Here is a 15,017-nt window from a genome sequence, read left to right as displayed (position 1 = left end):
TGAAGCCCACCATACACATAAATCAAAGTAACATTGTCATCACCATTTTCATTGAAATTACATGTCTCCAATTACAAACTTGTAAAACTCAATAATAAACATATGTGCAATAAAATTTCAAAACCAAAGATGACATTCATTGAAAGCATTTTGTGAAAGTAGTGGTGACCTTCTCACACTGATTGTGAAAGCAATAGAACTTAGCAAAACCTGTGCTATTTAAACAGGAGAAACATGAAAGAAAACAAAATGTTCTTTCTGCTTTAATAGCATGCTAATTGGTAATACCATGAGGATTTCCACAGTCAATATTTTGAGGATGCTTGATATAACTTTAGCTCTGACACCAGAGGAATAGTCACAGCTAGTGATACCATCTTGGAGGTCAGCAATATTTCCTTTTCCCTCCAGGGTTGAAGAATAAACACCCTAGAAATGTCTAAGCAAGCATAAAAAGCAAGTTTTCTTTAAGAAAAGAGAAATGGACAACACACTTCTCTAAAGAGAATGGAGCCCACAGCTGGGTGTCCAAAATGAGGAAGTGTGTCTGGCTCTATTATAGATCCCAGAATCCAGTTTCTTTTGTCTTAGGTAGACAAAATCATTGCCTTCTTTTTCTTCTTCCTGTAAATGCCTAAGGGCAAGGAAGAGCAGGCTCACATTGGATAATCCTTAGCAACCCATTGGATAATCCTTAGCAACCCAATCACAATCAGGAAGTGTGATCCCAGAGGTTAACTGTGAGCAATCCTTTGGCTTTTCTTTGATAAGGAGCCCTCAGCCTATTTACCCCCAACATCCATTAACTGCATTCGCCCCTTGACTCATTTTGTTGTGACATATCCTGTCCACTCAGGCCAGGTAGGACTACAGGCAGTTTGCTTTTTGGCAAAGAAAGCTTGTAGGGAGTCAGTACAGTGGTCTTGTTTTATAGATTCTTCCTTAACCACATGTTCCCACTACACTCATCTATCTGTCCCATTATATTAGTATTGGACTATTAAGTTACAGAAAGCAGTTTAACTATGCTTGGCATTTGCCTAATAATATGTGTGTACATGCACATATATTATGATAATGTATACTATATAAATATATATTGTTTGTGAGAGCTTTTTTTGGACCTTATAGTAAGGATTAGTAAACACTACCTTTGCTGTGTTAAAGCCTATTTCTCTTATTTTTGTTTGAGCTGCATCCAGAATCCATTGTAAGACTACATTGTTGTATGAGAAGTTCAAAGACAAAAAATGACCCATTCCCAGTAATTGTGCCTAGAAAATCTGCCTCAAGGCAACAGATTGTATTGAAGACTGAGAGTGAAGCCTCTAAAAATAACAATAAAGGTAATGAGAAACCTTAAGAATTGAATGAATAAGGAATACAAACACATGGACACATAGAGTGGGAGTAAACACTGAAAGGGAAAAAATAAATATTTCTTTAAGAAAAGGTTAAAAATGTAGTGGCTAGAAATACATGAAAACTAAAAACATAAATACTCGTAAGTGTTGCTAAAGATGGGGCTAAAAACCACTAAGGTATGTAAATGATACTAAGTCAGAGAGGCTGCAAGGCCCAACATTGTTTAACAAAGTTAATGTCTTAGTGATCAGACCAGAGCAGTTCACTTAAAGGAAGGCTGTATCAAGAAAATGGATTAAGAGATGTACTCTGAAACTGATAGAGAGGAAGTTGATTATAAGAGCAATTGAGGAAGCTCTTATATCATTTAGACTGCTAACACAGGTGATTACACATCATATGAAATGATTTGATGAAAGTTCAGAGATAGTGACAGTTTTATTCAGGTAAGGAGGTATGTATGGTCAGGGAGTCTTCCCAATTACAGAATTTGAGTGTGTGTGTGTGTCAGGAGAAAGGGTTCATTTTGTTAAGGAAGTCATCCCAGACCTTGATTACACATTGGGTAGGTTATCTCTTGAATGAATTACCATGAAAAGAAAGTGAGAGTCAGTTGCATTTGTTTACAAAATGAATGGGTTGGCAAGCTCAAAATTATTCACCTTCTTTCCTTACAAAGGAGAATTTGCAGGGAAACATGTAAAAGAGTATGTTAGAATAAAAACAATAAAGTTCTGGCTCAAGGAAAAGAGAAATAACAAGATAAAATGACACTCAGATGTAGAAAATTTATTGTTTTCTTCTTTTAGAAGAGATATTTCTATGGTTTGGATATCAGGTTTCCACAAAAGTTCATATGTGAGACAATGCCAAAATGTTCAGAGATGAAATGACTAAATTTAGAAAGCTGTAAACCAATCTGTATAATAATCCCTTTGAACTGATTAATTGGGTGGGTGGCAACTGTAGATGAGTAGGGTGTGACTGGTAAGGTAAGTCTCTGGAGGCTTGCCTTTGGAATGTGTATTTTATCCTTGGAAACTGAGAGCTCTCTGCTTCCCTGTTGCCAAAAAAAGAAGGAGCTATCCCCTTCCTCATTCTTCTACCATGATATTCTGCCTCATCTCAGGCCCAGAGTAACGAAATAGGCTAAATACAGACTAAATCTCTAAAATCACAAGCCAACATACATTTTCCTCCTCTAAGTTGTCCATGTCAGGTATTTTGGTAACAGTGATGCAAAACTGACTAAAACAGAAACCAAATTAAAGAAAAAGGATAGAATATTTCACAATTCAAGTGGACATGTTTGAAAGGATTAGAGGAAGTATTGGAAAGGAGTATTTAGAACCCAACAAAAGTTACTTAGAAACCTGGAAAATGTAAATTCTGATGATGGAATAAATGGAAGCCATGGCACAGAATTCCTTGGTCTTCAGTGGGAATATTGGAATAGTTACAACAGCAGTTTGAGTTTTCTGCTTGGAGCTGTTTCTTCAACTTGACACTGTGGTGTTGCAATCCTAGAAGGAAGGATTCATTAATAGCTGGTATATCCACTACGATACAAGTATAAAGAACACTTAGAATCCTAATGGAAATCAAGAAAGAAGTAAAGAATAGGAAGAATTGTATTTTCAAAAGAACACAAACAAATAGGCTTGAGTGGAGAGTGTTAAGATAGAGATATTATGTTGTGAAGAGAGACTGACCAGACACAAACACATAATCAATAATCACAAAATGGAATGTCTCTGAAAGATCCAATTTACACAGAATATGTTATGCACAACCTGCCTCATGCAGAATTGTACAAAATCACTCTCCTTTTGTACATTAGAGCTGGCAATGGCATTATGGGTACATTATGCATTGGAGGTCCAAATAATGCCATCTTAGCCTTTGCTGTATAATTAACTAATCTCAAACAAGAATTATGCTTTTAGGTTTCTAGATTCCCGTTGCAGACCACAGACCTTTATTTAAATGGACTTCAAATTCTCTCAGGGAGACAAGTATAAACCTAGCTTTGGCAATTTTTTTTATTGTTTGTTGACATTATATTGGTCAGTGGAGTAGGGAAATGTACTTCTCCATTTTGTAGGGTAAGGAAACAAAAATTTAAAAATTATCTGTGTTCTCTAAATATTGAAGAAGTAAAAATGTATTTTACATTAATATAAGCTGAATATATTTTGGGAAAGTTTATATCACACTCGAAAATTTAGGAATATAGAACTTAATAATTTTTTTGTAATTTGATATAAAATATTTACATAAGAATAACTCAATGTGAACATTATAATACTGTATTGAAGTGGAAAAATATTAAGAATGTTGTCATAATATATTGTATTAGAATTTCCAGCTAATTGTAATACAAAGGAATAAAATCATACCTGTTAAAAAGTGACAGAAAATTACATTAGCTTGCAAAATTATAAGAAAATTAATTTACTTGATTATATATATAAAATAATATTAAATAATTATTAAGAAACAACTTACAACAGACACTAGTATGGCAATACGTAAAAACGTGAATGTGTAACCGATGTGATTCTGCAATCTGTATATGGGGTAAAAATGGGAGTTCATAACCCACTTGAATCAAATGTATGAAATATGATATATCAAGAACTATGTAATGTTTTGAACAACTAATAATAAAAAAAATTTAAAAATAAACTATAAAAAAAGAAACAACTTTGAGTCAAGAACAAATATTACTAAAGTGAGCAGAAGTAATATACCAGTATATTAGCTTACATTTCATCAAAGTGTTATGATATGTAACAAAACATTTTCTCATTCCCTATATTCACAAGTCCATTAATTATCCCTGTAAACAAATGTGCAGTATATATGTGAAGAGAACATGAAGCATATTAAAGAAAATAAATGAACTCTTGAATAAACAGACAGATATTTTCTTGTATGAGGAAAAACCTTGACAGATTAATGGTCATATACGATGGAACTTAAACAGCATAGACTTTTTCTAACAGAAATATAACATGTAGAAAAGAATCTGTATTTGAGGCTACTACTTCTTTCAGTTTTAGGTAGTCTAACATAGTTCTTCATGAGCCATTCAGATTTTATAAGGGAGAGAACAGACTAATAAATTCAGTGAGGGTATGTTGAGACCAGTGATCCATATCTTTAAGAGTAGAATTGCTCTTTTTCACTATCCCCAAATGTGATATTGTTTGCAATTTACTATCTTATCTGAGGATAGGAGGTAGTTCTAGAAACTGACATTAGTGCTTCTTCTAACTGCTAGGTAAATAAGTCCATATCAACTACACATTCATGGATTGGGGAAAGGACCACTGTGTTGCTTTTGTTCTGGTGAATTCATTGTGAACTGAACTTAATACAGAAATACATTTATTCATTCATTGGTTCACATGTGCTCTGACCTGACTCTGAGTGTAGTTTTAATGATGAGTCTTTGAGTATCAATATCATATTTGAAATAGAAAAATCTATTTCCCTTAGTTTACATTACATAAATAAAGCTCATAATTTTCTTGGAAAAAAGACTGCTGACTCCTTAACAAATATTTTTGATTCCTATAAACTGGACTCTTGTAATGTCTGAATAGTAGGTAGCCAGTGTGTTTTGGTATAAATACTAGCTTAAAACTGGAAACTACACAAGGCTACCCTCAATCTCTGATTTTCCATCTTCAATTAATTTGGGTCCTATATATTAATCAATAATTTTGTTGTATGCCTATGTATTCTGCCCTCATTCTGTTATCATAGTCATAGTGCTCTAGGGTTCATTTTGACATTTCTCATTGCTTCTGGTTTTTAAAAATCAACATCTGAATCCAATTATTTAAGGGAGTTTTTATCTAGATTATACTAAGAGTGGCTAGAGTTCCATAACAGTATCTTCCACTGTCATCTTTAGCCCGAAAGGACAGCCTTCACGGGGTTGTTCAAAGAGTTCCAGCAGGTTCCTTATTATCTTATTGAAAGGAGTATTTTCTAGACTGTCTACAGGCATGTAATTCTCTTTCAACTGTAGTTTTATACCTCATAGCATGCTCACCCTGAGCTTTTGGTTGCCTTTCTCCATAATGTGCTATAGCTATTCTGGTCATTTTACTTCACTTCACCTGAATTTATGCTTTTCTCAGAACTTCTAGTAGGAAGCCAAGGAGTGTGTTAGGAATAGTTCACAGTCATGTTCCATCCTCTGGAACAATAAGGTCACATTCCCATATCAATAAACTCTTCTTTATACAACTCTGCTTTCTTGTCCTCTTGAGTTTGTACCCCCACAATAAAATCTTGTATTTGTTCATTCTGCTGGAAATTTCTACAGAGCTTTGGTGTATAATTCCTTTCTTCTTTTTTAAAAATATTCATTTTTTAGTTGTAGTTGAACACAATTAAGCTGCCCCCACCCTAGAAGCAGCCATCTGATAGGATTTCCCTTATGCTTTAAATTTGGCATATTTCTCAAACTTGCTTTTATATTGCACTTAACTGTGCATTCTAAAATTATCTCTTTTCATCTCTTCCCACCACATTTTTATGTGATGCTGAAGGCCTCATACATGCTAGGTGAGCATTCTACCACTGAGCCACAGCCACAGCCCAACTCTCTTGCTTCTTGAGCATATCTAATTATTTCAGAGAAGTATAGAAGACTTAGCCCTAATTATTAGTCTTTTGATAGCAACTGGGGGAAGATCCTAAGATAATATGTGTTGCTTGGCAAGACATAGTTATCTGCATCAATCATCATCAAGAGTGTATACAACAGAATGCTTTACCAAGGTGAAAGGTATTATGTCCTCAAACTGAGAACATTTGGTAAATCTGGGTTGCTGCAAGAGCAGATAGCAACACATTTCAGGGTCCCATGACCTTGGCACAGAGGACCTTCTATGGCTGAAAATTCAGTGTTCTCGGGGGTTCTGTTATTCTTCTAAAAATATACAGGACATGACACTCAGCTTATTCTATAGAATAAAAACTCTCTGGCTGTTTCCCTTAGCTTTTAATATGTGATTAATCTCTCTTAGATTCTCTTTCTTTCTTGAACAATTTTACCTGCCCCCACCCTGGAAGCAGCCATCTGATAGGATTTCCCTTATGCTTTAAATTTGGCATATTGTTCAAACTTGTTTTTATAATGCATTTAACAGTGCATTCTAAAATTATCTCTTCCTATCTCTTCCCATGTCACCTTTAAGTAAAATTTAATGATTGCACTGATGACAATAGCTTTATGAACTCCACTAACTCACCAGAGATATGTTCCTAATTTACTGGTGCATAAGCAGTTGAAAAATCTCATTTTCCATATATGCTCAAGTCTTAAAATCTGCTTCTTCAGTCTATTTTTTTTTTATTGGTTGTTCAAAACCCTACAAAGCTCTTGACATATCATATTTCATACATTAGCATACATTAGCTTCAAGTGAGTTATGAACTCCCTTTTTTACCCCAAGTACAGATTGCAGAATCACATGGGTTACACATCCACATTTTTACATAATACCATAATAGTAACTGTTGTATTCTGCTACCTTTCCTATCCTCTACTATCCCCCCTCCCCTCCCCTCCCATCTTCTCTCTCTACCCCTTCTACTGTAATTCATTTCTCACCTTGTTTATTTTCCCATTCCACTTACAACCTCTTATATGTAATTTAGTATAACAATGAGGGTCTCCCTCCATTTCCATGCAATTCCCCTTTTCTCTCCCTTTCCCTCCCACCTCATGTCTCTGTTTAATGTTAATCTTTTCTTCCTGCTCTTCCTCCCTGCTTTATTCTTAGTTGCTCTCATTATATCAAAGATGACATTTGGTATTTGTTTTTTAGGGATTGGCTAGCTTCACTAAGCATAATCTGCTCTAGTGCCATCCATTTCCCTGAAAATTCCAAGATTTTGTCATTTTTTAGTGCTGCGTAATACTCCATGGTGTATAGATGCCACATTTTTTTAATCCATTCATCCATTGAAGGGCATCTGGGTTGGTTCCACAATCTAGCTATTGTAAATTGTGCTGCTATGAACATCGATGTGGCAGTATCCCTGTAATATGCTCTTTTAAGGTCTTCAGGGAATAGTCCGAGAAGGGCAATAGCTGGGTCAAATGGTGGTTCCATTCCCAGCTTTCCCAGGAATCTCCATACTGCTTTCCAAATTGGCCGCACCAATTTGCAGCCCCACCAGCAATGTACAAGAGAACCCTTTTCCCCACAACCTCGCCAGCACTTGTTGTTGTTTGATTTCATAATGGCTGCCAATCTTACTGGAGTGAGATGGTATCTTAGGGTGGTTTTGATTTGCATTTCTCTGACTGCTAGAGATGATGAGCATTTTTTCATGTACTTGTTGATTGATTGTATGTCCTCCTCTGAGAAGTTTCTGTTCAGGTCCTTGGCCCATTTGTTGATTGGGTTATTTGTTATCTTATTGTCTAATTTTTTGAGTTCTTTGTATATTCTGGATATTAGGGCTCTATCTGATGTGTGAGGAGTAAATATTTGTTCCCATGATGTAGGCTCCCTATTTACTTCTCTTATTGTTTCTCTTGCTGTGAAAAAACTTTTTAGTTTAAGTAAGTCCTATTTGTTGATTCTTGCTATTAACTCTTGTGCTATGGGTGTCCTATTAAGGAATTTGGAGCCCGACCCCACTATATGTAGATCGTAGCCAACTCTTTCTTCTATCAGACGCAGAGTCTCTGATTTGATATCAAGGTCTTTGATCCATTTTGAGTTAACTTTTGTGCATGGTGAGAGGAGGGGGTTCAGTTTCATTTTGTTGCATATTGATTTCCAGTTTTCCCAACACCATTTGTTGAAGATGCTATCCTTCCTCCATTGCATGTTTTTAGCCCCTTTATCAAATATAAGATAGTTGTAACTTTGTGGATTGGTCTCTGTGTCCTCTGTTCTGTACCATTGGTCCACCCGCCTGTTTTGGTACCAGTACCATGCTGTCTTTGTTACTATTGCTCTGTAATATAGTTTGAAATCTGGTATCGCTATACCACCTGATTCGCACTTCCTGCTTAGAATTGCTTTTGCTATTCTGGGTCTTTTATTTTTCCATATGAATTTCATGATTGCTTTATCTATTTCTACAAGCAATGCCTTTGGGATTTTGATTGGCATTGCATTAAACCTATATAGAACTTTTGGTAATATCGCCATTTTGATGATGTTAGTTCTGCCTATCCATGAACAGGGTATATTTTTCCATCTTCTAAGATCTTCTTCTACTTCTCTCTTTAGGGTTCTGTAGTTTTCATTGTATAAATCTTTCACCTCTTTTGTTAGGTTGATTCCCAAGTATTTTATTTTTTTTGAGGATATTGTGAATGGAGTGGTTTTCCTCATTTCCATTTCAGAAGTTTTGTTGCTGATATACAGGAATGCCTTTGATTTATGCGTGTTGATTTTATATCCTGCTACTTTGCTGAATTCATTTATTAGTTCTAGTAGTTTTTTTGTAGACCCTTTTGGGTCTTCTAGGTATAAAATCATGTCATCCGCAAATAATGATAATTTAAGTTCTTCTTTTCCAATTTTTATGCCTTTAATTTCTTTTGTCTGTCTAATTGCTCTGGCCAGTGTTTCGAGAACTATATTGAATAGAAGTGGTGATAGAGGGCATCCCTGTCTTGTTCCAGATTTTAGAGGGAATGCCTTCAATTTTTCTCCATTCAGAATGATGCTAGCCTGAGGCTTAGCATAGATAGCTTTTACAATGTCAAGGTAATTTCCTGTTATCCCTAGTTTTTCTAATGTTTTGAACATAAAGGGATGTTGTATTTTGTCGAATGCTTTTTCTGCGTCTATCGAGATGATCATATGGTTCTTATCTTTAAGTCTATTGATGTGGTGAATAACATTTATTGATTTCCATATATTGAACCATCCTTGCATCCCAGGGATGAATCCTACTTGATCATGGTGCACAATTTTTTTGATGTGCCTTTGTATCCGATTCGCCAGAATTTTATTGATGATTTTTGCATCTAGGTTCATCAGGGATATTGGTCTGTAGTTTTCATTCTTTGAGGTGTCTTTGTCTGGTTTCGGAATCAACGTGATGTTGGCCTCATAGAATGAATTTGGAAGAGCTCCCTCTTTTTCTATTTCCTGAAATAACTTGAAAAGTATTGGTATTAATTCTTCTTTAAAAGTTTTGTAAAACTCCGCTGTATACCTATCCGGTCCTGGGCTTTTCTTGGTGGGTAGTCTCTTGATTGCTTCTTCAATTTCCTCCATTGCTATTGGTCTGTTCAAATTGTGTGTATCCTCCTGACTTAGTCTGGGCAAATCATATGTCTTAAGAAATTTATCGATGTCTTCACTATCTTCTATTTTATTGGAATATAGGTTTTCAAAATAATTTCTAATTGTCTTCTGTATTTCTGTAGCATCTGTTGTGATATTGCCTTTTTCATCCCGTATGTTAGTAATTTGAGTTCTCTCTCTTCTTCTCTTCGTTAGCATGGCTAAGGGTCTGTCAATCTTGTTTATTTTTTCGAAGAACCAACTTTTAGTTTTGTTGATTTTTTCAATAGTTTCTTTTGTTTCAATTTCGTTGATTTCCGCTCTGATTTTAATTATTTCTTGCCTTCTGCTGCATTTGCTGTTGTTTTGTTCTTCCTTTTCTAGGGCTTTGAGATGAAGTGTGAGCTCATTTATTTGTTGGTTTTTCTTTTTTTTGAGGAATGACCTCCAGGCGATGAATTTCCCTCTTAAAACTGCTTTCATTGTGTCCCATAGATTCCAATAAGTTGTGTCTGTATTTTCATTTATCTCTAAGAATTTTTTGATTTCCTCCTTTATGTCTTCTGTAACCCATTGATCATTCAGTAACATATTGTTCATTTTCCATGTGATATAGGATTTTCCCATCCTTCTTTTATCATTGATTTCCAGTTTCATTCCATTATGATCAGATAAAATGCATGGTATTATCTCCACCCCTTTATATTTACTGAGGTTTGCCCTATGGCATAATATATGGTCTATTTTTGAGAAGGATCCATGTGCTGCTGAGAAAAAAGTATATCCACTTGATGATGGTTGATATATTCTATATACGTCAGTTAAGTCTAGGTTATTGATTGTGTTATTTAGATCTATAGTTTCTTTATTCAACTTTTGTTTGGAGGATCTGTCCAATGGTGAGAGAGGTGTGTTGAAGTCACCCATAATTATTGTATTGTGGTCTATTTGATTCTTGAACTTGAGGAGAATTTGTTTTATGAACGTCGCAGCACCATTATTTGGTGCATAAATATTGATAATTGTTATGTCTTGTTGGTGAATGGTTCCTTTTAACAGTATATAATGGCCTTCCTTATCCCTTTGGATTAACTTAGTCTTGAAGTCGATTTTGTTCGATATGAGGATGGCCACACCTGCTTGTTTGCGAGGACCGTGTGCATGGTATATTTTTTCCCAACCTTTCACCTTCAGCCTGTGTATGTCTTTTCCTGTCAGATGTGTCTCCTGGAAGCAGCATATTGTTGGATTTGTTTTTTTAATCCATGTTACCATTCTATGTCACTTTATTGGAGAGTTTAAACCATTAATGTTTAGAGTTACTATTGCTATATGGTTTGTACTTCCATCCATGTTTGATTATTTGTCTCTCTCTCTTTTTTTTTTTTTAATTTAGTTTATTTCTCCATGATTAGCTTTCCCCCCTCCGTCAGTCTTTACTGGGGCACTTCCCACTGTTGGCTTTGGTTATTGTTTCTCATTTCTTCCTCGTGTAGTGTTTTGCTCAAGATATTTTGCAATGCTGGTTTTCTGGCTGCAAATTCTTTTAGCTTTTGTTTATAATGAAAGATTTTTATTTCGTTGTCGTACCTGAAGCTTAATTTTGCTGGATACAGAATTCTTGGTTGGCATCCATTGTCTTTCAGTGTTTGAAATACGTTGTTCCAGGATCTTCTCGCTTTCAGTGTCTGTGATGAAAGATCCGCTGTTAACCTTATTGGTTTACCCCTGAATGTAATCTGCCTCCTTTCTCTTGTAGCTTTTAATATTTTCTCTTTGTTCTGTATATTGGATATCTTCATAACAATGTGTCTTGGCGTTGGTCTACTTTGATTTTGTATGCTCGGTGTTCTGTATGCATCTACAATTTGTATATCTGTTTCCTTTTTTATTTCTGGAAAGTTTTCTGTAATTATTTCATGCAGTAGATTACACATTCCCTTGGTTTGAATCTCTGTGCCTTCCTCTATCCCGATCACTCTTAAATTTGGTTTTTTAATGTTATCACATATCTCTTGGATGCTTCTCTCGTGATTTTTAACCAGCCTATCAGAGTTGGCTAGACTTTTTTCAAGATGATATATTTTGTCTTCATTATCTGACGTTCTGGCTTCTACTTGCTCCACTCTGTTAGTGATACTCTCATTTGAGTTTTTAATTTGGTTTATAAGTTCCTTCATTTCTAAGATTATTGTCTGATTCTTTTTTATAATCTCTATCTCCTGATAAAGATGCTTAACTTCTTCTTTTATCTGTTTTTGTAATTCGTTCTCAATGTGTTCTTTTGCTGCTTGAATTTGCTGTCTCGTATCCTCTTTAAGGTTCCATTCCATCTGTCTAAGGTATTCCTTGAGGTCTTTATATGACCATTTTTCTGATGAATCTATATTCTCCTGGATATTTAGGCCTTCCTGCATTGTTTGTACTCCTTTCCTTCCTTGCTTTTTCATATTGCTTCTTGTTCTGTTTGACTACTGAGTTGTTGATTACTCCTATAAATTTATTTGCTGCTTGGGAGGAAAGGTATTATAGGGGGAGGGAATAAGTCACCAAAGAGAATGAGAGTAAGCAGGCAGAATTCAAGGAAGGGGGAATATGAGAATTGAAAATAAATGCAAAGACAGAAGAAAAGAAGAGAGAGAGAAAGGAAACAGAAAATTAAAAAGAATTAAAAAGAAATCATAATCGCAATAATAAAAATGAAAATTAGTATTAAAAAATAAAATAAAATGAATTAAAAAAAATTGGGGGAAAACAACAACAAAAACAAAACATAACCAATAAAAAGAAAAAAAAAAAGAAAAAATTTTTAATACATGCAGTCTTTTAGACTCATCAATTCAGATTGTTAACTACAATTCTGGTATGAGAGAGATCATCCATAGTGTGAATAAAACAGGAGACCAGAGGGGGGGAAAAAAAAAAAAATACATGCAGTCTTAGAGTTCGATTCACTATTCTTCCAGTAGGTGGAGCTGTGCCCACCGGGCCACGCTTCTCCTCTCAGTAGGCGGGAGCCAATCGCTGTGCAGCAGCTCTTCCTCCTGGACTGGGCGGGTCTCTAATCCTGAGTGCACCGGTGATGCTCACCACAATATTGGCTACACACCAAGTCTGCTGTTCCTGTGAGCCCTGTTTTCAAGAACGCCTGGGCACATTCTCCCTGTTTGCCATTCCCTTGGACCCTAAGTTTGTAGAGCTTGGGGCTGAGAACCCCCAGCGAATTTGCTTGCCCTCTGGTAGCCACGCCCCTGGAAGCTGGTGCAAGAGACCTCAGTTGTCAGCACTGGTGATAGCGGTAGCCGGAATTCCGCACCGCGGGTCCCGCACCACTCTTGATTCCCCCGTGCAAGAGCCGGGCGGGCGGGGCCTTTAGCAGCGCCCGGCAGGCAGGGACTGTCCACAGGAGCGCGGGGTTGGGGGTTGGGGTGGTTGTTTCCAGTGCCAAACCGCCAAAGGCGGCTCACAGAGCTGGGAAGGCAGGACCCAGCCTTCCATATGCTCGCTGCAATGTGTGAGCAGCGGTTTTTCGGCTGAGCCGGCAGGACTGCGTCCCCCGTGGGAGCTGTTCACATGAGCGCGGCGGGGCAGGGGTGGGGGGGTGGGGGTCGTTGTTCACAGCGCCGAGCCGGCGGGGGGGAGGGGGTGGTCGGAGGGGGTGGTCGTTTGCAGCGCCGAACCGCCTCTGCGCTAGGCCGGCTGGGGCCCAAGCAGGCTGTGGCCGTTTGTAAGTACGCTGCAAAGTGTGGGCAGCAGCGGGAGTTCGGCGTTGGCCGTGAGTTCCTGCTGAGTTTCACTCGCTGAGATTCACTCGTCTGGGACAAAGTGACCCCTCTAATAGACTTACTAATTCCCGGCAGGTCTCCTTTCAGCGGAATTTTGCTAGAAGTCCCTCAGCAGGCCACATGCAGGTGAATTAATGGTCCTCTCTGCTCCCGTTACTGCGGAGGCATTGAAAGTGCTGCCTCCTTGCCGGCAGCCATATTGGGTCCTCTCTTCAGTCTATTTTTGAGGACAAATCATATAGGTTAATTCTATGAGAAATGTATTATGTATAGGAGATTTATTGTAATGTGCTTTTTTTCTCTTTAACAGCATGGGTTAAGAAGAACATGGTACCAGTGGAGAGAAGGTGGAATGTGTTGCAGTCATAATACAAGAGTCAGCAGATCTATGTGTAGCTCCAGTGATTATGACTGCAGAATTATCCCAAAATAGGAAAATGGAGCTAGGCTCCTTACGTCAGTGGTCAGCTGTAATCAGTCACTGTGGTGACCAGTAATTGAACATTGCTCTGGGAAGGCAGCATGAATCTGAGAGATTATCTTTAGACAAGAAAAATTTCCAAACTGCAAGCATTCAGTAATAAACAGTTTCAATACACGGAAGAAGGAGTGTAGTGCTTTATTCTTGCTTGTATTGTGAATGTATTAAATATTATTTATTTGATCCTTTAATCATATATACCTTAAATGACATTTACTCTCATGTTTCTCATTACTTGGTATAAGACATACTCTTTACAGTTCTCTAAATATACACAAATGATATGCTCAAATTTCCATACTTTTCATGTATTTTAATTGACTACGAGTGTTTTGCTATTCTTTAAAGTCTTAAGTGGGATGTATTAAAGGCAGATAGCTATTATTTTACTACTCATTAAGTCAGTCTTACCATTTACTCATAAGAGTCTCATTCTGAGGAAATATATTTTTAAGTGTTTGTATTGTTCACTAATTTTTTAAAAATCTTTTGTCTCCTATTATAAAAGTATAAAATGTAATATAGTCAATATTGACCATTTGGTATTTTTATTTTACTACTTATATCTCTCCCTGTTTACCCAATCACACAATCATTATTATAATCATACAAAATGATTTACAAACTCCCAATGAAAATTAAAAAGGCAAGCAAATAAACAATTGAAGTACATGTCTTAAAACTGCTCTTTCCTAAAGCTTTTGGTCTTTACACATGTATACTACAAAGAATGATTGCAAATATAATGGCCCAATTTCTTACCTACTATTCATTTTTCAATTTATTAGTGTGTGCTCCTACTCCCACTAACCTACTAAAATCATGTAATATGTTCACTTTGGTAGGTGGTAGGTTTCTCCAGAGAAACAGAAATAGTAAAAAATCTCATTAAATAAATCTCGTTATATAAATTTATTCACACACACACACAAACACATATATATCAGGATACACACACACACACACACACACACACACACACACACACACTTTGGAAACCTGTATAGGAGATATTTTTTTTCTAAGATATTGGCTTATGTAATTATAGAGACAGAGAAGTCTCAAGAACTACCCAGAAAATCCAATGGTATATTTCAAAGCCTT

The sequence above is a fragment of the Callospermophilus lateralis genome, chromosome 8, assembly GCF_048772815.1.
Source record: "Callospermophilus lateralis isolate mCalLat2 chromosome 8, mCalLat2.hap1, whole genome shotgun sequence".
Lineage (NCBI taxonomy): Eukaryota > Metazoa > Chordata > Mammalia > Rodentia > Sciuridae > Callospermophilus > Callospermophilus lateralis.
Note: the sequence above shows the minus strand (reverse complement) of the source record.